General features: G+C 35.3%; 1 long non-coding RNA gene and 1 other non-coding gene across 2 annotated transcripts; one reads left to right on the forward strand and one right to left on the reverse strand.

The window, feature by feature from the left end:
* Positions 1 to 874: 874 nt before the first annotated feature.
* Positions 875 to 22,382, reverse strand: LOC120097187 (uncharacterized). Its single transcript, XR_005494431.2, has 3 exons — positions 22,281 to 22,382; positions 16,978 to 17,069; positions 875 to 1,432 (listed from the first exon to the last, which is right to left on the reverse strand). It is a non-coding gene; the product is annotated as an uncharacterized LOC120097187 (long non-coding RNA).
* On the forward strand, positions 12,816 to 12,947 carry LOC120097232 (small nucleolar RNA SNORA17). The gene has a single exon (XR_005494461.1). It is a non-coding gene; the product is annotated as a small nucleolar RNA SNORA17 (small nucleolar RNA).
* Positions 22,383 to 23,619: the final 1,237 nt, after the last annotated feature.

Genomic DNA, 23,619 nt, shown 5'->3' on the forward strand with positions numbered 1-23,619 from the left:
GCAATAGTTCCTTCAGTTTTATCATTTTCTCATTATATAATAGGTAATTTATCTCAGATAAAACAAGTAAAATGAAATAATCTCTTGTCCAAAGCAAATAATCATCAAACGAATGTCAACTCAGAAAGTAGGTCATAGTCTATAAACAATTAATTTACATTTAAATACTGAAAAGCTAAGGTAGACAGATATAAGAAATAATGAATCGGAAATGTTACTCATGGCATAAATACTTAGTGGTAACCAGCGGCTCTCTAACTGGACTTAAGGCATTATCAACATGGTTAATCCTGCCTGCTACTGAAAATTTAACCAACTAACTACCCAAGTCTAGTGAAATAAAAAAAAAAATCTTAGAGGAAAATCTCTAACCCCCGATTTGCTGAACCAGCATAATCTCTAAACCTAATTGTTTCTTTCTATATGCAGAGGTAAGTGTCGTTGTACTCTGTCACCAAAGAATCTTCTCTTTGCAGCAGATGAAGAGCATTACAGAAAACCACAACCAATCAAGATGCAGAGTTGTGAAGCCCTGTGCCAGCGGATACATCTACAAAACACTCCTGCACCTAGAACAGAAACAGTGCAAGAGCAAAGCGTAGGGAACACTGGAAGACAATGTCTCTGAGTAGTTCCAGAAGCTACACCTATAAATTCTTAGCAACACGACCACCTACTATGGAGCTGCACGGGAACAATACAAATGTGAAAATGGATGGGACAGTGACCTGTGGCCTCAGCCCTAAACAAAACATCCACAAGCTACTATGAAATGCTAAGAATAGATTTAACAGACTACTCCAGGGAAGGACAAACCAATTTTGGTATTCAATAGCAAAAGTTCAGCCCTGAAAGCATATACATGTATCATTACACACAGAGCAGCTTTTATTTAAAAATGAACGTGTATATACATAAAATTGTAGAGGATTCTTAATCTAGTAACATTACAATTCTGGCCAGGTATGGCATCCAGAGACTTGGTGTGTGTTCTGGCTGGAATGTAGACACACCACACAAGCTTAATTCTTTTGGGTGGAATTAGACTCACCTTTAGTATCCAGTGATATTCTAGAAAAATGAAGGTAAAGTTGGTTTGTAGAAGGAAGTTTAAAAGTGACATCTAATTTAAGGCCAGAAAAGAGGACAAACAGAAAAAGAGTTCACAGAATGAGTCAGAGCTAGGAAACCTACAACTCACATTAGACGGGAAAAAGAGGCTACTGAAGAGCACTGCACAGTGAGTCAAGAAGGGAGAGAAGTACATTGAGTGTAGTTCAGCTGCCATCAGGCAGTGGAGTTCAAATCAGTTCAGTCAGTGCAGTTCATTCAGCGCTGTTGAGTTCTCTTGAGTAATTGAGTTCCACTCAGTTTGTGCAGTTCCTTCAGGACAGGTCAGCAGAGGCAGGTGAAGCCAATAAAAAGAAGGAACCTGAAGATCAAAACCAATGTCCAGAGTTAGATTGATGCCAAGCAGCACAATTCACTGAGAAACTGAGAGAAGCTGATTTGAATCAGTCAGCTTGGAGAGGAGAGTTTGCTAAAAGAGCTGAGTTGAAATCACCAGCCAGAGTTCAGAAAAAGCAAGAAAGGGTGAGTTAATTCCCAGGACTAGGGATTATTAGATAGAAATTCGATGGGCTCAGTCTAAGCCAGGTATTAGTAAAGCTCTCCTCTCATCCCTCCTTCTGAAGAAATAAAAGAAATATTTATAATAAATTTGTGATAAACTACAATGCCAACACCGAGGAGGGATGTTTTTGGCTTGATTACTTGGAGGTGGAAGGCTCAATGGAACCTTGGCGCATGCTTCTACGTAGCAACCAACAAAAAAGAATGTGAAAGGAGGAAGATTTTGCATTTTGTCTTTCTGTCCTCACTTTATTTGGCATGTCATTGGTCCTGTTGCTAACACATTCCTGGACTGGAAATAGAACCCTATTTCTTTACTATTTCAATATTCTCTGAAAACTAGCAAACTTTCAACAATTTATCTGTGAATCCAGCAACAGATTGGGGTTGCTGAGACATCCATTGCTTTGTATGGAACAATATTTTGGAACTACATAGTATTTCCAAATCACTGTGAATGTTCTCAAGGTCACAGAAGTGTCCCTTCAAACTGAATAATTTATTATCAAGGAAAAGCAATATCATTTCTCAAACACAAAAATGAACTCAAAAGATGTATTTGTTTAAAAATAAGTGTACAACAGAAAATTAGCATATAACTTGATATTTTAGAAACTAATTTTTTTTTTAATATTAGGGCCTCAAAATCAAAGACAATTCTTGATTTTCTAATCATGACTGTAGTCACAAGTGGTCTGCACTGATTCCTTAAAGTCCTGTCAGTCAACCCTCACCTTCAGCTACAAAGCTGGCCCAGGTGTATATATTTAGGACAACCATAGTCTTTGGCATCACCATTATTCACCCAGATAGTTTGACACGGGTCTTGAAGTGGTTTTCCATTTAAAAGATAGATCAGATGTAAAAAAGATTCTGCAATTTTGTGTCAGAATCAACTTCCTCCTAAGAAGGTAAAACATAAGAATCCACAGTCATTCTAATCTTAACAGAACATCATTTCAGAGGACAACTGTTTTCTTTATTTGGGTAGCCTGATGAATGGATCAAATATATTTTGCATAATCAGAGTTGGTCAATAACAGGGCATTGTACATACAGAGCAGACGTGTAAACAAGGAAGATTGCTGACATATCATTCTACCATTTTCTGGGATGATCAGCTCTTGAGTCCAGGCTCTTCTTGCTCATATTATAGATAGGTCTAAACTGGTCTATCCTTGGTCTGATTCTTTCACTTCACTCAAGCATAATTTTGGTTTTAATTGGTTTCTCATTTATTTACAGTTTTGGTATTGAGACCATATCTAAGAAAACTGGTGCATTATGCTCCACTTGTGCTGTGTTTAATGAAGTATTCTGAAGACCTCAATCATCCTGAATGACAGGCCAGCCAGGATGATGCCACCAGGAAGAAATCTGTTTTCAAAGCAACTTTTACCTTTCTTTTGATTATTAATTTTTCAAAAATTTCTAAAACTTCCAACCCCTTAAAGGGTAACCCAACAAAAGGGTACTTTGTATTTTAAATGAGGTATGAAGTTGGATGACTGAGAAGTTAAGAATATTGAGTTCTGGCACTGGAGAGATGGCTCAGAGGTTGAGAGCACTGGCTGTTCTTCCAGAGGTCCGGGGTTCAAGTCCCAGCAACCACATGGTGGCTCACCTATAATGAGATCTGGCACTACCTTCTAGTGTGCAGACATATATGCAGACAGAACACATAATAAATAATTAAATAAACAAAAACTTTTTAAAAAGAATATTGAGTTCTTTTGCTGAGGAGACATGTTTGACTTCCTGTTACCCCCATGGTGGTTTCTGATTGATCCACCTGTTACTACCATTCCACCAGGTATGCAGGAGTTAAACAGACAAACATGATAGCAAAACACTGATACAATTAAAATATGTTGAATAAATTGGAATTTCTAATAATGTAAACTAGTAGAGTAGCTGTGGAAATATGCATTAAATGAAAATTTTTACCTGACGGACTTATATTTAAGAAGTAAGTTGTTTTGTCATATAATACTACAGTTTCTCCTTAAATATTAGTAATGCTAAGATCCTTTCTCTTTCATTCTCATTTTGACCAGATAATTCTGCAAGAATGAAAGAATATCAGGTAACATTAAATCTGAAGTTTTATTAAAGTACAGGCAGGATTGTATTTGATTTCTTTTGAGCTGACTGTTGGACAAATAACTTTGTATACTTTTCTACACTACAGGAGAAGGATAAAAGACTCTGGGGAAGATAATAAAGAAACTGAACCTATCCTTAAGACACCTTTCTGCACCAAAAACTAAGAACACAGTATAAGACTAACAGAAATAAATCCACATGCATTTTCAGTATTTAACAAAGATTTACTATGAAGCAACACGAACTAACAAGGGAAAAACATTAACCAAACATAATAGACAGTTTAAGAACCTGAGTTTGCAAGATGCAGGGGAAAGGGAAGGAAGAAAAGAAAATATAATAAATTAGAAATAAACAGGCAATTAAGGAAAACAGATCATTAATCATTTAATAGTTGATAATTATTTTTTTAAAAAAGCCTATGGTCATGAAATGAGATTTATTCTTCTTTGCATATGCACATATATTCTATAAATTATCAAAAAATGAGGAAAGAAAGAACAATCAGGTGGCGACATAGTTGAATTAAATATCTCTGTGACAAGATAACCAAGGAACATCTTGAAATCCAGCTTATTGTTTTATGCTTTGTAATATCCTTGAAATTTTTAGTAATAAGCACTTAGAGCAAAGTCTTCATAAGAAGGATGAAATCTTGCAATAATTACCAGGATTATACAGACCTGTGTATAAATGGACTAACTATAGAGATAAATCAAATATATTCTTGTATAACTTTAAAAACCCTATTGGCTTTTTTATGAGCAAAATCTGAGATGTATTATTATAATCATTCAAGGACATAGCACAATATTTATGAATTCATTAATAAGCTAACCTCTGCATTGTACTCAGAGCACTAAGGTAAGCATAAATAATTTGTTGAACCTTTTAAAACTATTCATGTGAGGCCACACTTGCATGTTGCAAAAATATTATTTATTAGGTCAAAAATCTCGCTCTTGTTAAAAATAGGAAAGGGTCTGAGTTCTAAATAGCTCAGAATAATAAAACAGTTGCAAATACTCTGACTTATCTCAAAGTATTAAATAACCTATAAAATACAAATGTTTTAATAATTAAAAGACATTGTTATAACAGCTATAAAATTATAATGAAATAAACTTAATGTTTAAGAACCTAGGTCCAAAATTATCTAACCTGAAATCATATCTGTCATTTTGGATTTCATCAATCATAAATGCATATTATAAACTTGCTTAATGTTAAAAATTCACTATATCCACTTAATCTGATGTTAGATACTGGTTTGGCGAATATTACTTTTACAGTGTTTAGGTATGGGCCTATAATTCCTGATCTTCCCAAGACTTTTATCATGAAAGTGTGTTGAATTTTGCTAAATGGTTTCAAAGTATCTAATGAAAACATTATGTTTTTTTCCTTTGAGTTTATTTATACATTGGATTATGCTGGTGAATTTCCATATATTGGGTCATCCTTGTATCCATGGGATGAAGTCTACTTGATCACAGTGAATGATCATTTTGATGTGTTCATGGATTCAGTTTGTTAGAACTTATTGAGTATTTTGGCATTGATATTCATGAGAGAATTTGGTCTCAGGTTAAATGGAGAGAAACTTGAAGCAATCCTACTAAAATCAGGAATTAGAAAAGGCTGCCCACTCTCTCCCTACCTATACAATATAGTTCTTGAAGTCCTACACAGGGCAATTATCAATAAAAAAAGGTCAAAGGGACACAATGTGGAAAGGAAGAATTCAAAAGATCACTATTTGCCGATTATATGATAGTTCACTTAAGTGACCCTAAAAATTACACTGGAGATCTACTAAGACTGATATATAACTTCAACAAAGTGGCTGGATATAAAATTAACTCATACAAATCAGTAGCCTTCTTCTACTCATAGGATAAACAGACTGAGAAAAAATTATTGAAATGACATCCTTCAAAATAGCCACAAATAATATAACATACCTTGCTGTGACTATAAAGAAGCAAGTGAAAGATCTGTATGACATGAAATTCAAGTCTCTGAAAAAAGAAATTGAAGAAAATCTCAGAAGATGGAAAGATTTCCCATGCTCATGGATTGGCAGGATTAATATAGTAAAAATGGCCATCTTACCCAAAGCAATCTACAGAGTAAATGGAATCTCGATCAAAATTCTAACTCACTTCTTCATAGAATTAGAATGAGCAATTTGCAAATTCATTTGCAATACCAAAAGTTCAAGGATATCGAAAACTATTCTCAACAATAATGAATTTCTGGGAGATTCACCATTCTTGACCTTAAATTGTATTACAGAGAAATAATGATAAAAACTGGATGGTATTGGTACAGTGACTGGCATGTAGATCAATGGAATAGAATTGAAGACCCAGAAATGAATCAGCACACCTATGGTCATTTGATGTTCGACAAAGTAGTTAAAACTATCCAATGGAAAAAAGATAGCATTTTCAACCAACGCTGCTGGTTCAACTGGAGGTCAGCATGTAGAGGATTGCAAATTGACCCAATTCTTATCTCTTTGTACAAAGCTCAAATTCAAGTGGATCAAAGACCTCCACATAAAACCAGATACACTGAGACTAATAGAAGAGGAAGTGGGTAAGAGCCTTAAACGCATAGGCACAGGGGAAGATTACCTGAACAGAATACTTATGGCTTATGTTCTAAAATCAAGAATCAGCAAATGGGACCTCATAAAATTGTAAATTTTCTGTAAGGCAAAGGACACTGCAATAGGAAAAACAGCAACCAACAGATTAGGAACAGGTCTTTACAATCCTACATCCCATCCGATAGAGGGATAATATCTAATATATACAAAGAACTCAAGAAGTTAGACTCCAGATAATCAAATAATCCTTTTAAATAATGGAGTACAGAGCTAAACAAAGAATTCTCAATTCAGGAATACCAAATGGCTGAGAAGCACCTAAGGAAATGTTCAACATCCTTAGTCATCAGAGAAATGTAAATCAAAACAAACCTGGGAGTCTACCTCATTTCAGTAATAATGGCTAAGATCAAAAACTCAGGTGACTGTAGATGTTGGTGAGGATATGAAGAAATAGGAACACTCCTCCACTTTCTGTGGAATTGTAAGCTGGTATAACCACTCTGGAAATCAGTCTGGCAGTTCCTCAGAAAACTGAACATAGTTCTACCTGAAGACCCAGCTATATCACTCATTTGCATATACCCATATATGCTCTAACATATAACTAGGACACATGCTCCACTATGTTCATAGCAGCTTTATTTATAATAGCCAAAAAGCTAGAAAAAACAAACAAATGTCCTTCAACAGAGAAATAGATATTGACAATGTAGTACATTTACTCAATGGAATACTACTCCACTATTGAAAAGAATGACTACATGCAATTCTTATGAAAATAGATGGAACTAGAAAATATCATTCTGAATGAGGTAACACAGCCACAAATGCACATGCATTGTCTGCACTCACTGATAATTAGATATTAGCCCCAAATCTTGGAATACCTAAGAAATAATTCACATACCATATGAAGCTCAAGAATAAGGAAGACCAAAATATGTATGCTTGATTCCTTCTTAGAGCGGAGAACAAAATATTAATGGGAGGAAAAACAGGGAAAATGAGTGGTGCAGTGACTGAAGAAAAAATCATTCAGAGACTGCCCCACTGGTAATTCATCCCATATGCAGCATCCAAACCCAGTCACGATTGATGATGCCAAGAAGTACTTGCTGACAGGAGGTCAGAAGATGAGTCTGCTGATACACATGAGGATGGTTGCAACTAACCATTGGACTTAACAAGGGGACCCCAATGGAGGATTTGAAAAGACTCTTTTGCAACCCCATAGGGAGAACAACAATAGCAACTAACCAGACCCCACCAGAGCACCCAGGGACTAAACCACCAACCAATGAATACACATAGAGGGTCCCAAGACATAGTCCTATATGTTGCAGAGGATGCAACCAATGAATACACATAGAGGGACCCAAGACTCTAGTCCTATATGTTGCAGAGGATGGCACTATTACCAATTAGAGGGAAAGCCCTTGGTCCTGTGAAATCTTATTTCCCCAATGTAGGGTAATGCCAGGATGTTGAGTTTGGAGAGGGTTATGGGTGTGGGATCATCTTCCTAAAAGCAGGGAAAGGGAGGAAAGGGTGTGGGAGAGGGGAGAAAGGAAATAACGTTTGAAATCTAAATACATAAAATATCCAAGAAAATAAAAGTAAAGTGAGTTATTTGAAGACATGAGGTTAAATAAATTATCGCATCTATATTTTGTGTTCTGTACATATAGAAATGATTGATATGCAAAAACACTATATCTTCCTAAAATTCTATATTTTTATATAAGCCACATTATATCCAACAGGTCTAAAACTAAAACTTTGCAATCATTCCAATAATGAACCAGTCTACATTGATAATCTCATACCAGAGAATTTGATTTTACTTCTATACTTACCTGTTTTATAAAAAAAAAAATCATTTAGGGAATGCCATTTTTATTTCTTCTACAGTTCAAAATTCTTTTCATAAATCCTAATGACTGTTCTGTGGAAGATTATTTAAAATATTATTTAACGTTTCTAGACTCCTCTGTTGATATTAGAATGGTTATTCCAGCTTGTTTCTTGGAAACATTTGCTTGGACATTTTTTTGCAGCCTTTTACTCTGAGGAAGTTTCTGTATTTTTCACTGCGGTGCATTTCCTGAATATAGCAAAACGCTGGGTCCTGTTTCTGTATCCAATCAGTTAGTCTATGTCTTTTTACTGTGGAATTGAGTCCATTGATGTTGAGAGATATTAATGAATAGTGATAGTTGCTTCCTGTTATTTTTGTTGTTAGAGGTGGAATTATGTTTGTGTGGCTCTCTTCTTTTGGGCTTGTTGGAAGAAGATTACATTCCTGCTTCTTCTAGGGTTTCCCTCCTTCTGTTGGAGTTTTCCATCTGTTATCCTTTGTAGGGCTGGATTTGTGGAAAGATATTTTGCAAAATTGGTTTTGTCATGGAATAACTTGGTTTCTCCATCTATGTTAATTGAGAGTTTTGCAGGATACAGTAGCCTGGGCTGGCATTTGTGTTCTCTTAGGGTCTGTATGACATCTGTCCAGGATCCTCTGGATTTCATAGTCTCTGGTGAGAAGTCTGGTGTAATTCTAATAGGTCTGCCTTTATATGTTACTTGATCTTTTTCCCTTACTGCTTTTAATATTCTTTCTTTGTTTTGAGCATTTGGTATTTTACATATTATGTGATAGGAGGGATTTCTTTTCTGGTCCAATCTATTTAGAGTCCTGTAGGCTTCTTGTATGTTTATGTGTATTTCTTTCTTTAGGTTTGGGAAGTTTTTTTCTATAATTTTGTTGAAGCTACTTACTGGCCCTTTAAATTGGGAATCTTTACACTCTTCTATACCTAATGTTTTCATTTTTCTTCTTTTCATTTCTGTTCTGGATTTCCTGGATATTTTGGGTTAAGAGTTTTTTGCATTTTGCATTTTTTTTACTGTTGTGTCAATGTTTCCTTGGTTCCTGTTGAGTGTTCCTGGTTCCAACTCAGGGTGTTAGAAAAGATGTTGTGGCCACAACTGTGTTACCGAGTGTGTCAGAGGTCCAGTGTTCCTGGTTGTGTCCAAACTCCTGGAAGTTGAGCTTCCTCTGTGGTTCTGTGATCCTGTGATCCTGGGCATTTCAGAGACCTCTGATCCTGGGTATGTTAGAGTACCTGGGAGTTTTCTCTTGGTGTTGTAGGACTGGGTATTGAGCCAGCACCCAAGGTCTGCTTAGGGCACTGGTTTAGACTGGAAGGAAGTAGTTCAACATTTCTTATTCCTTTGAAAACCTCTTTTTGCCTGTTATCCAGGTATTATCTCAAATACAACATACTCAAACAGAAATCATTACGCCTTGCACACAAGTTGATTGGAAAAATTATTTTTATAATGTTATTATGATTGTAACATTGATAACTTCAAATATATTTTTATCTCTGACTTTCACTATGATTATTTCAGACCCAATAGTACTGATATTGTAACATATCAAGCACTGTTTTCCTTTTAAGAGCCTATTTGCATAATTTTTGACTACAAAACTCTTTGCTATATTCACATTTGAAATCATAATGAGATTTTAAAGGCATTCTAAAATATCATAATGTACAATCTTCCTTATTTGCTACCACAAAATATTGTCAATATCCTCTTTACTGTTTAATATTCCATTCCAACTATCTTTTGTTGAGTACTCTTACATTTTGAATATTATCTCCTTGGAGGCAAACGATATAATGTCATGAAAAATACTTACAAGTTTATGTTAAAAATCAAAGTTGGTAAAATAATGTTTAGTGAAGAGATTTCTCTCTTGTTTTTTAGTACTTATTATCACACACCACACACACACGCACACACACACACACACACACACACACACATATATATATATATATATATGATTAGAAATGGTGCATGAGGTGGAAAGGGGCACATTTAAACTTAAAGATGTTTATGTAAATTATTTTTCAATTAAATGGTATTTGCCTACAAAAAATCATTGCTTTTTAGAACGCAGATACCTGATACATTCTGAAAAAAGTATAGTGAATGTTAATTTGAGTATTTTCTTATGGATAATATGTCAAACAGTACAATCTTAAAGTATTTGCATTTAAAGAGTCATAGAATTATTTCATAATTTGTTGGTTAAACAGTGCTGTCAGTCAAACAATTGTGGGATGATGAAAAATGCTCCTCATTTTATATCGAAGCAAATAGTAGGACATATGTACAGTACTTTTGTTTACTGAAAAAATTAAGGTAAAATAATTACTATATGATCTCATTTGCTTCCTTTTAGAAAAGGGCACTATGTAATTCAGTGCTCTTTAACTGAAGTATTTTGTAAATATAAATAAATTTGCTAAAAGTCTCCAATTACTAAAGAGAGGCCAGAGGGTTCAAATACTTCTCTCCTGGGCAGGCACTGAGGGATATTATTTGCTTTCCTAGGTATTTAAACAATTTCTGACTGGTAAAAAGTAATCCTAGATAAAGTGTGTCTAGAGATTAGCAGTAGGAGTTTGCTGTTATTTCTGTTGTTATTTTCCCTGCTGAGTGGAAACTAAACATCATCTTCCCAGGTTAAAAATAGCTCCCAGCTATGCAGTGCACAATGGCTCCTAGATGTACTTACCAAATTTTATGAATACATTTGTCATAAGTTAAAATATTTTATACAATTTAATAATCTCTTCCACAGGAATAAACTGTTTTAAGAGTCTCTTTGTTAGTGCTTCTTAATGTGAAAAATTGTGTAAGTGGCAGCGGATGTTAGAAAAAAACTGTTCTATTGGGGGTAACCACTAGAAACTCCCAGATGCTAGATAACCAAGAGGTTTCCAGGACCCAACAAGGAGGACATTAGCCAAAATACCCAATATAGGGGAGAAAAACCCTGTAGAGACCATATCCAATGGATAGGCATGGCCACTGTTTAAAGGATGGGGTCACCCATCCACCTCAAAAATAATATTAATCCATAATTCCTCCTGCCAAAAGGAAATGTAGGGACAAGGAGTAGAGCAGAGACTGAAGGGAAAGACATCCAGAGACTGGCCCACCTAGGGATGCATCCCATCTGCAGACTCCAAACCCAGACACTATTGCTGATGCCAAGAATTGCTTACTGACAGGAGACTGGTTTAGCTATTCCCTGAGATGCTCTGCCAGAGCCTGACAAATATATGTGCAGGTGTATGCAGCCAAACATCAGACTGAGCACAGGGACCCCAATGGAGAATTTGGGGCAAGGAATATAGGAGCTGAAGGGGTTTCCAACCCTATAGGAAGAGCAATAATATCAACCAACCAGATACCCTCATAGACTAAACCACTAACCAAAGAGTACACATGGTGTGGGGAAACCCATATCTCTACATGGATATGTATCAGAGGATTGCTTTAGCTAGCATCCCTCAGAGAGGGGCCCCCTTGGTTTGTGGAGGCTCAATGATCCAGTGTAGGGGAATGCTAGGGCAATGAGACAGGATGGGGTAGGTGGGGAATCACCCTCATAGAGTCAGGGGAAGTGAATATGGAGTTTATGGAGGGGAAACTTTGAAAGTGGGCAACAGTTGAAATGTACTCAATGACAGTTCTTAAAGAAATGACCTTAGACTTTTACATCTCTTCCTTATCTAGAAATAATTATAAGGAAGTATTATAAATTAATTTCATTACAATTAATGGCAAGAATCATTAAAATAAATAAATAGGTTCTATAACAGAGAGAGAGAGAGAGAGAGAGAGAGAGAGAGAGAGAGAGAGAGAGAGAGAGAAAGTCCCCTAAGAACAAACTGCACAAAGAGAAGGGCAGCATGAATTTATGAAGGAAGAGAAGTTCAAGCAAATAATAAGTAGATAGCAGTCCTAGGCTTCCATTGTACAGGTCACCAGTTAGAGTACAGGAAACAGAAGTTTCATGCAAAGAGACTGAGCCTTTGAGTAAGGGCAACTCACTGGGAAAACGTCTCAAATAAAATTATGCTATCCAGTTCAATGCATTAACAACTACAGCAGAGAAACAAATAAGGCCCAAGTTTTAATCCACAATATTAAAATATTTAAGAATAAAGCATGGGCAGTATTATGAACAATAAAATTTAAACAGTTCAGAAAGCACTTAGGGAATCAAATGTAAGTCAGAGTTGGGCCCATTGTCAATAGACTACAAAGATTACTATGAAAAGAAAACAACTCTGAGAAAATATTACATTCATATACCATGAAAGACAAAATTATGACCATGGTTTTCAAGAATCTTGATCTTTATAATCTGTGTGAAAGAGGAACTACACTAAAACCACAGTAAACTACTGTAAGTATAATATCTATTAAACAAAATTATAGAATTTACAGTTTGAAATAGTTCAGTCATAAATGATAATCTAAATTCCAAACAGATTTAGATCAGAGACAGATTGTTTAATGACTTCTAGTAATAAAGATTTAAACTACACAAAACAAAGAAACAATCCATAAAACTAAAAACAAATTTTTACCTACCCCTACAGTTTGTACTTGTGTGACGGCTGCGTCACATGTGCAGCAGTAGGTGGCAGAGAGGTGAGAGGCTCTGCCTATGTTCAGTGTTCTGACTTATGAACATCTGAATGACCAATAACCTAACATTCCCTAAAACAAAACAAAACAAAACAAACAAACAAACAAACAAAAAAGCCAGCCTGAGACAACTATTAGTTGCTTGGACAGGAAGGTAGCCTGGGATGACACCAGACGTGCACAGACCTTCGGGTGGGGACTGAGTAGAACACACTTGAAATAACATTTGTCTGGCACTGTAATGCATTCTGAGGTAACTTCATACACTCAGTGACTAAGAGTGACATTAGCAGGAATATGGAAATGGTGAAGAAATGGAAAAGAAACAGAAGTATGTAGGCACAATGAAGTAAGGTAGAACTAGAGACATTTGGATAAGGAAATGCCTGATGTAAGTAGCTGGTGATGCCACATGGGACAATAGTGGGGTCATGGCCTGTGCTGCCACAAGGGGCCATGACTGTCTGTGTCTGTGTCTCTACAGCAGCAGGGGTCAGCTACCATCAAAGGCCAGGCAGATGACACTCATGTGGGCTGCTGCCCAGATAAAGGCTGATGTCTAAGGACCATTACAGAAATGGCCACACCACACTCTTGAGCATTAGAGGAGTACTGTCCTAGGGGCATGAAAATAGGGGAAATGATCCAATTATTAGCCAATGACAGTATTCAGGTGACCAGGTCCTGCATGTTTCTGGGAGCTTCAGGTAAGCTAACACTGAGGACAGAAGTTTGAAACAACTGGCTCACCCAATTTTCTTCCTTGCAGTAGAGCTGGCCCTGTTTGTAGGGCTTGCTTTTGAGTCAGTCTTGAGAGTGTGAAACCAGGAGAAATAGAGGAGAGTCCAGCTGAGGTACCTCTCAGTGATAGATATATGGTGTCAGGTTGACATGGTTTCCTATGCGGCTACATGACACAGTTTTGCATATTAGTAATGTGTATTAGGAACAAATTTCTCTGCCTCTGGCTATTCAAGCAGACAACACAGGCATAACGGGACAATGGGTTCTAGATGTGGAGGCTGACTGTCTTGATTCTTAAGTGGAAAATCTTAAACAACTCATGATGAGTAAGTTGTACCAGGAAATATTTGGTATAGGAAATATTTTTGAGAAACTTGATATCTTGGTAGTTAAGAGAATTGAAGACTCCAGTGAAAAGGTACATTGAGCATGGGTCACTATGAACAGAGGTGTCTGTAGGAAATATAAGGGATACAATGGAAGAAGTAGCTATGTCTACTGGATTAGTGAACTGACCTACTGACCTTCCTGGAAAGATTGGAATATACTAATTTGACCCCTTGGCATTGCCTGCCTAAGGAAATTAGGGTACAAGTTCTAAGAAATAGAGTTTGTCCTTGTGAAAGAGCCCTGGGGGAAGCTGCAAGAGGAATATGGAAATGAGTTTGAAAAGTACTATAGAAATAGATATTTGGATGAGTTCAAGAAACTGGAGAGAGAGATTCTGGAAATTGAGACAAGTTAAAAATATTAATACTATGCTGAATTGTTTAGCACACTTCTGTTTTAATGCTAATGCTGCAACCACAAGTTTATAGCCAGATGACCTGTGATTGATTTGGACCTGTGATTTGGACCTGTGATTTGAAGCAGTTTTTTTTTTTTTAGAAGAGTTAAAAGATAATGTATAACTTACTCTAGGGGATGCTGAACTGTGACTATGAGTGTGCATTGTGTTTTCTGGTGACATAGTTACATCAGGGTTATTCATGAAAACTAATGGGCTTGTGGAAAATAATAGAAAGGCTTTTGATTTGTATTATTGTATAAAAAATTGTGTAACCAATAAAAGTGTGAGGTGAGCTCAAAGAGGGAGATGAAAGAGAGAGAGGAAAGGGGAAGGAGAGGAGGAGGGGACATGGAGGGAAGGGGGGAGTGGGAAGGGGGAAGAGAGAGAAATACAGAGACAGACACAGAGAGGCAAACAGAAACAGACAGATAGACATACACATGCATGTGCACATGCACGCGCGCACACAAACACACACACACACACACACACACACACACGGATTGGGGGAGCAGGGGCAGCTTCAGAACAAAATGAGTAACCTGTCAGTTTGCATTTGCATCATTGCCAAAAACTCTGATTTTATGCCAGTCCAATCCTTTGGTTCTCAAGAACCATGAAATGACTGAGACTGGTGGTCCTTGGCAACAGGGCTTTAATTTGTGCCACCCTAATCTCTAATCTATCTATGGACTGCTGGAGTACATGAAGGGTCTGCTCCTACAGATCCAAAACTAAAGGATCTCCATGACACAGTGAAACAGCAGTGAAGTTTCAGTATTGATAGAGTAGCAGACAATTAAGAATTCATACCAGACCAATGTTCACAATGAACATTTGCAAGTAGAAAAGTGTAGACAAAGGGTATATGTGAATACATTGTGACACACTAAAGCTTCTGCAAGATTTTTAAAAAATCTGTTGGAAGGAAGTTGCAAGGGGAGATGGAGGGGGAAGTGAGTATAATTCAGGTACATAATGTGAACTTCATGTAATACAAGTACAGAACAGTTTTTAAAAATCATTCACAAAGATAATACAATATTCTTTTTTAAAATCCTTAAAATTCATAATTTTAGAATAACATAAAATAAATCATCAACAACTAAAATTGCTATTTCCAAAAGTCAGCTTTTGTGATTGACATAGAAATAAAGATATTAACTAGAAGTATCTACTGAAGTAGTTAATTGTTATTAAGACAGAACTACAGAAAATACCTAAAGGATCACTAAATACAGAGAATGAAGAATGACTGTATCAATCACAAGAACTTTAAAATGATCAAGTTCATGAGAGCAAAGAAAGTCAGACTAGGAAATAGTAAACAGGAAGAGAAATGACCATGCCCAACTCAATGCAAACATAAGACAGATTGGTTTTGAAAGAAATATAAGTGCTTGACTTCAATATAATTTTTCTAATCACTAGAATGGGTTATTCACATTAGAATGTAATAAAGGATGTTCAAAGCTCATCTGCAACATATATTAAAGAAACTAAATTTACAAGAAAATTTATTTACAACCTATATAACATATATTCTTTACAGAATTTCATTACACTTTCAACAAAAATCCATGGAACTTCAGGGCATAAACAAATCTTAGCAATTAAAAGAATTGGATTGATATTTGTATATTTCATAAAATACTAAAAATAAGTCTGCAAAATATAATACATACTAGTTATTGAAGAAGCCATGGAGAGAATGTGAATGTTATTATCAAATGAACATGTAAATATGTACATTCTTATCAGAAATTTTCAACATAGGAAGGGCATTTTTAGAAAAGTTATCACTTTAATAAATAGAGCAATTTTACATAACATAATGTTCCACTTCAAGTTCTTATAAAATCAGGAACAACTCAAACACAATCGAAGTATGTAGAATAAGATCTGGACATATATCAGTGAAACTGATACTGAAAGAAAAAACTGAGAGTCAGTGAAGCAAAAGTTGATTATAATAAGGTTGACAGAAATTTAACAAAACTGTCATGCTAACGAGGTTTAATAGCACGTGTCACACTGGGAACAACCCTGCTTTCCTTTCTAGTATTTTGGAGTATTCAAGGTGGCTTGATCAAATGCAAAATTTAGTATAGTCATTTTAAGAATATATGCATATGGGTGTGTGTGTGTGTGTGTGTGTGTGTGTGTGTGTGTGTGTGAGAGAGAGAGAGAGAGAGAGAGAGAGAGAGAGAGAGAGAGAGAGTACATACATCTCTACTCCTAATTATAGCACATTAAGTCTGTATATAACTTGACTGGCCAATGAATAATAGATAACCAATTGGCATGTGCTATTTCAGGCAGGGCTACTTGTGACACTCTCAGTATTTCTCAGTGGTATATACTACTTTGTGAAAGGTAGAGGTCTCGTGAGCTTTTCCAATGAGGCAAGTTCACTGGTATCACCCTCATTCTGTTTACTTTTGGATGGTTAGTTTTGTGAGACTATATGTGTAGCTTCTGATGGTACTAAAATATGTAGTATCATGGCAAACTCCCAGATCCTCTAGCTCTTAGAAGGCTTCTGTCCCTTCGTCTACATTGTTACCTGAGCCTTAGTTGTAGGAAGTTTTGTAGATGCATTTTGGTGACTTTGCTCTACCAACATGAATTTTGATTGTTTCTGGTTCTCTGTAGTACCTGTGGAAAAGAGAAGATTTCTAGGTGAGAGCTGAAGACAATATACACTCATCTGTTGCATAAGATGAATGTTTGTAGAATGTTGTTGGGCATTATGCTTGTTTAGTAGATTGACAGCTGTAAATTCTCCTTCAGTAGCTCTATGTAGTTCGCTAGGTTCGTAGTAGTAGCCATGGCATCTCTCTTATATAACAACTCTTAAATCTAATAAGAGAGCTGTTGCTTACCACCATGGAATGACGACTATTACTACTGTACCAGTAGGATTATTGATGCAGACTACTCAACAATGATAGGTTTCATGGATATCCAAGGAGCTTGTGACCTTAGATTCCTTCTGCACTTTGTAATCATGACTACATGAAGGCTGGTCTCAGAGGAGTCATGCAAGTCAGTTCTACCTCAGGCATTTTGACCCACTGGGTCTGACGTACATGGAGTCTTCAGCACTAGATGTTATGTACCAACACTAAATTTAACCAAGTATACCAGAGATGGGCTGGTATTTTGGGAGTCTCTTAGAAAGCCCTAGCTAAAGAACATTAAAAGAGAATTTTGCATCTACAACTGTGTGTTACCACAAAAAGTCTGTATTAGAGTTATTATTTGGTGGTCTTAGGCTTCCAACGAGAAAACTGTCACCCATATAAGAAAAGTTTCTTAAAATAAATTATATTATAAATAAATATATCGTGCATTATGTATTGCAATATGTTATACAAAATTATGTGTATTATAGGTGTTATTTTTTAAGGTAAATATTAATAATGTGATTTCTTGTGTATGTTTCAGCCACCTATATTTTATTTTCCTATCTCCTTCTGTTTTATTTAGTCTCTTCGCTTCCCTAAGGCAATCCCATACTTTTCTGCTTCAATCAGGTTACTTACAGCCTGGTATTTCTATTTAGCCTCCCTGCAATTTCTTCTGTAACTATTATTATGAAAAGAAGTAAAAAGAATAGAGGTTTGATACCCCACCTTAGGGAGATGTTGGAGCAGTGAGACAGGAGAGGGTTGGTGAGTGGAGGAGCACCCTCATAGAGGCAAAGGAGAGGGAGGATATGGGATGGGGGGTTGTGTTGGGGTAACCAGGAAGTGGGATATCATTTGAGATATAAACTTATGGAATGATTAATTTTTAAAAAGTGGCCATGAATTTGATATATAACACGGAGGTTGATATAATAGGATGTGCAGGGAAGAAAAAGAAGAAGGATATGACATATCTGTATTATTATATAAATAAAGAAATAAATAAATGGAAATGTTAACTAAAAGGGTGAGAAAACGTAAAAATTTTTAAATCTAAAATATGTTTAAGATAGCATGTGTAGTCATATTTAAAATACTTTATCTGAGATAATAATTTAGGCATGATCTACATAGAACTAAGATCTCATGATATTTGCCTCCCTTTATCTAGTATACCCCAATAAATTGTCATTCTATACATGCATCTCTGAAGATAATTCAGAGGTACTTTTCCTTTATCATCAATTACTTGATGTACAAATTGTTTGATTCTGTAGAACAGTAAATATTGGCATGGTCATAAATATTTGGTGTCTTATTTCTTTTGATAGTAGCAAAAATACTGAATTGTATGGCAGTTTCACATCCACTTTTCATGAAAATCTTGATATTGTTTTCCATAACAATTGTATTAAGTCATAACATGCTCCATCAATACTGATCTAGGTTTGTCTGTCTACATCCTCATTTGGTTCTTTTTCTTGTTATAAGTAATTATTCCCATTATGATTTCAATCCATATTTACATGGTGATTAGTGACATTGAGCTTTTCTTTTGCCTGTTTTCCAGCCATTAACATATCTTATATTCAATACTGGCTATTTAGTTTTATCCTTCTTTTTTAATTGGGGGTTTGTTTGTTGCTTTTGAATTTTTGGAATCCTTAGTAGACTCTGGATTTTAGATTATTCTAAGATGAATTTGCATCAATTTTTTTCTCACTATGCCAGAAAGTGTCCTCTCATTCTGCTGTTTCCTTCAATACTAACATGGTATTAAATTGAGGCCAGAGGCCCTGACTGTGTACTGATCCTATAACAAAGCCCTTTAGGAAATCTTTGATATTAAGTTTCACCAATCTGATACTGAATTGTATAGCAAAGTCCTGTGCATAGATATTTATCCTACCATAATAAAGTTCTTGCTTCACGTATCCTGACTAAGGTTGCACTGTTGTTGTTGGAGCTCACTAAGGCTGAGTGATCATTTTTGAATATTACATATAAAAAGTTATTCACAGAATCACTTGGAGTCATGTCATACTCCAGTGACATAGACTAGACAGTGTCTTCAGGGGACAAATGCATCCTTTACAGCTTGTGGCAAGTCTTCATTTCATTGGTGGTAGGGCCAGCTATGGATACTGCACACTGACTAGGTTGTCAAAGTTAAGGCTGTAGAGAGGACTGCTCCTTGTTTTTTCAAGGATTACTTTAGGTTGGCCAGACCTGAGTGTACCAACCTTAGGAAGCTGTGTTTTCCTGAGGTAGAGAGTTTAATTTTCATAGGACAACTTTAATGGTAAAGAATGAAACACTGTTCTGTCTTGTAATTTTATGTTGAACGCCAGGGCAGATCTAGTAACTTCAGTCGTGAACTCTGATCTGGATATTGAACTTTTAGATTTTTAAAATTGAGAACAATTATGGAGAAGTTTCACCCAAGATATAAGACCAAGTACTATGTTAATATTCCTGCTACTTAACAGATTGTCATTTCCTTTTTCAGTTTTCATAGACTGAAGGAGGATGTCATGTAATAGAAGCAATCATGTAATCACCTAGTTTCGTTTGTTCTCATGGCCCAATCTTAGGACATAGTGTGGTACTTTGGTTCAATAAAGTATCTGATGACAAATGAGGGTATTTAGTACCTACTTGTTCCATTAAGGGTGAGATGTCTGCCCACAATATTTAGGGGTTTAGGGGTTTATTATTTATGGACAATAAATAATAGGGGTTAATATCTACATGTCTCTTTCAAAGTATCTGTTCTTGTAAAATGTTTCCTTGCCATGATATTTTATTTCTTGCAAAAATCACATTGCTATGTGAATTGCCACCCAAATTGATGTTTATTTAAAAAGACGATGAGGAGGATATTAGTCAACTTCATGTTCTTCCATTTTTTGACTACATATCGCTTTTATAAAAACTCAAATCCACCCCTATTTGTTAGGGGAATGTATATTTGAAATTTGGTCATGATTATTTCTTGGATTATATTATTTAAACATTATTTCTATAGGTAATTTTTACAATAGTCATATTTTAATCTTAATATCATGTCTATGTAGAATCTAAAACATTCACTTCCCCACTGTATAGCCAACTTGGTCTTAAGAGAACTAAAATAATAAATATTTGCCTGCAAACTCCTAGCTTGACAACTATAAATGTAGTGTCTACTTAGTAAAACCTCAAGGCTATTTCTTAACTCAGCACTTTAAACTGCACTTGAGCAATTTCTCTCAGTTCTATAAAATGAAAAACTGAACTACCCCAGATTTGGTGCACAGTAGAAAAATCCTTAAGTGGAGAGCAGACAATTTCCTTACAGCTCCAGAAATGTAATGACACTTTGAATCAATAAAGATACATGAGAAGGGAATCTCTAAAAATAGCTCTCCAATAACTCTAAACCAAGATTCTTAAATCTCTCCTCAAGGACAGGATTTCTTCAGTGCCTGGTGCCTTTTGTCAGGGGCTTTTTAATAAGAGTGAAAGAGCTTGTATCAACAACAGGGCTTCATCACTCTTCTGAAAATAGAAAGATCATCAGTCTAGTAGACATGCTTTCCACTTCAACTCAAATGATGTTATTCTTTTAATTAGAAGACCAGAATATTACTCATATGAATGGTGATGTCATTTGTAGAAGAAACATATATGACAGCTTTTATTCACATGACATGAATATGCTTTGTGCTTATGGTGTTCATGAAGAAGGATTCAGTCTTACTGGTCCTCTTTATCACAAGGTCTGTGACCCCTATTTCACTGCCTTAATATTTAAAAACGTATTCTTTTAAACAACAACAAAGGAATATATTGATTCTGTGTTTGAAATCATATTAGAATAACAACCTAGCTATGGATGTGTGTGTTCAATAGTAACAGCGAGCACTGAAAGGATTTTCATAATCAAAATAAAACAGCTTCACTCCTTTGAACACAAAGGATCATTTTTAGATTTTCTTTACCATACCCTAAACAAAGAATTTTTTATTCTTATAAACATGAACTGCCTGTTTTTTCCTCTAAATAAATTACCGAGGAAGTGAATGGATGATTTGAGCAATATCCTTTATCTCCAAATATATTTAAAAAATGATATGATCTTTGGATTAGATTCCAGTGTTATTCTGTTCCAGAAAGCTGTGTGATCTGTGAGAGGATCTCCGAGCTCTCTGTGCTTCCATTCACACTTCTGAAAACTAGACATTAATAATGCTAACCTCATGAGGTTTTTATCAAACTATTAAGAAGAATAACATTTCACATTGAATATCCAACTGTGTGATAATAAAACATTAATCAACAAATTCAGCAAGTGATAGACAAGCATACACACAGAACAAAGTCATTATGTTTGTCCTACTGTTTTTTATTCAACTCAACACATATTTAAAATCAAAGATATTTTGAAAATAGAAGCCAAACATAGGGATGTTTAAAAAAAACAATGAAATTAGTTTGCAAGTCACTGAAAAATTGTTTTTCATAAATTTATTATATTTTAGTTGTTAATTTGTTTTGTTGCTTCTAGAATCATCTATTTCCCCTTACTTGCAAATACTCGAAAATATGAAATTATAGTGTATTAGATAACAATCAGTTTAGGTTTTGAGACATAATGATTAACATCACAATACTTTCAAAGTAGAATCATTACTAAAGACATCAAAGGGCAAAGGAACTGTAGCACAGACTCCTAAAACCTAAAAATGAATAAGGGGGTGGGTGTAATAGTGTTTCCTTTTTCCATGTGTCTTTTCATCACAAGTGATGAACCCTAACAAAGGTATTCCCCTGTTTCAGATCTTGAAATGATGTGAATATCTAGGATAAACTATGAGGAGCATTTCGATTTTAGAGCTTTTTAAAACAGAATAAGACTCACTTGGTAGATACTTTCTTATTTCAAAATATTGCATTTCTAACATGTTCTACTTACATTATGGGGAATTCCAGGAGGAACAAAGAACATACGGAAGTTGCTGGCAGAAAATTGTCCTCCAGGATCGACTCCACACATGGCATATATGATACCTAACTTCAAATGGGAAAATAACATATCTCTTTAGAAAACTGGAATAGTAGCTAACATGAAAAGTTGTTACAAGTTAAGTACATTTATGCCAGTAGTCGACTCTTAGTAAGGTGAAAACTAAAATCCATTGCTGTTTAATTTATACAACTTATTGACTTGTAAAAGAATTATAAAATGAAGATAAATAAAATAAACAGAAAATAGAGAACAATATTGGCATTATTTAATTTAAAGTATATCTAGGTTGTAAATGCAAAATATGTTAGAATAAACTGTAAAATAAGTACACATCTCTGATCTTATTAATACTATGAAGTACTTCAGTTAAGCAAGTCCATAGAATATTATACTGATCCAGTGAGAGGTTTCATAATTCATGAAAATTGCTAAGCTAAATTATGAAACTGTCTATTGTATTGAAAATTTTAATTTCTGGTAATTTCTTGCTATCCAATAGGTTTTGACTGAACCTGAAGATCTTTTTCTATCATCTTATAGATTTTTCCCCTTTAGGAGATGTTATGTCACCAATTCAGGGCCATTACAGCCACAGTACTCTTAGCATAAGAAGAATTTCAATATGATAAAAGTAATTTTTGCTACATGTCAATTTTTATAACTACTTGGAGATACTCCTAATAAAATCTATACCTTAGATTTAATTGTTTATCCTCTGTGTTTATGAGCTAGAAGCCTATATTTCTTTAGCTATAATTAACACAGAGAGCAGCACATTCAATATTTGAGAGGGGACCCTTTCCTGATCTATGAATGGGGCACACATCATTTACCTTTCTTCAAGGAAAATGTTACAGATGTTAGTAGATCAAATCTCTCCGGTAAAGCAGTATACTCAATACACAGGTGTTAGGGGGACAAGACCTTGGAGTTTCCCAGTGAAAAGGTACTGATGTTACATTTCATCACATGATGCACAAAGTCTTTGAAAGCTACAGAACACCTTTTATTTGAATGATGAAATGAAAAGCCATACTTAACTGTGCTTGCTATTTGGAAACCATACAATTTTTTTCATTGTTAATATTGTCAAATAACTCTTTTGAGTAAAATTCACGGCTGATTTTGTTTGTCTCATGATGATTCTACTTGCACCTCACACAATCCTCTACTTATTATACCAATGAGTCTGTAGTTGGTGAGAACACAAAACTGTTTCAAATTTTTTGAATATCATGACTCCCTGTGGGATACAATGATTATATTTTGTTTTGGGGATTGTGAA

The sequence above is a fragment of the Rattus norvegicus genome, chromosome 15 (genome assembly GCF_036323735.1).
Source record: "Rattus norvegicus strain BN/NHsdMcwi chromosome 15, GRCr8, whole genome shotgun sequence".
Lineage (NCBI taxonomy): Eukaryota > Metazoa > Chordata > Mammalia > Rodentia > Muridae > Rattus > Rattus norvegicus.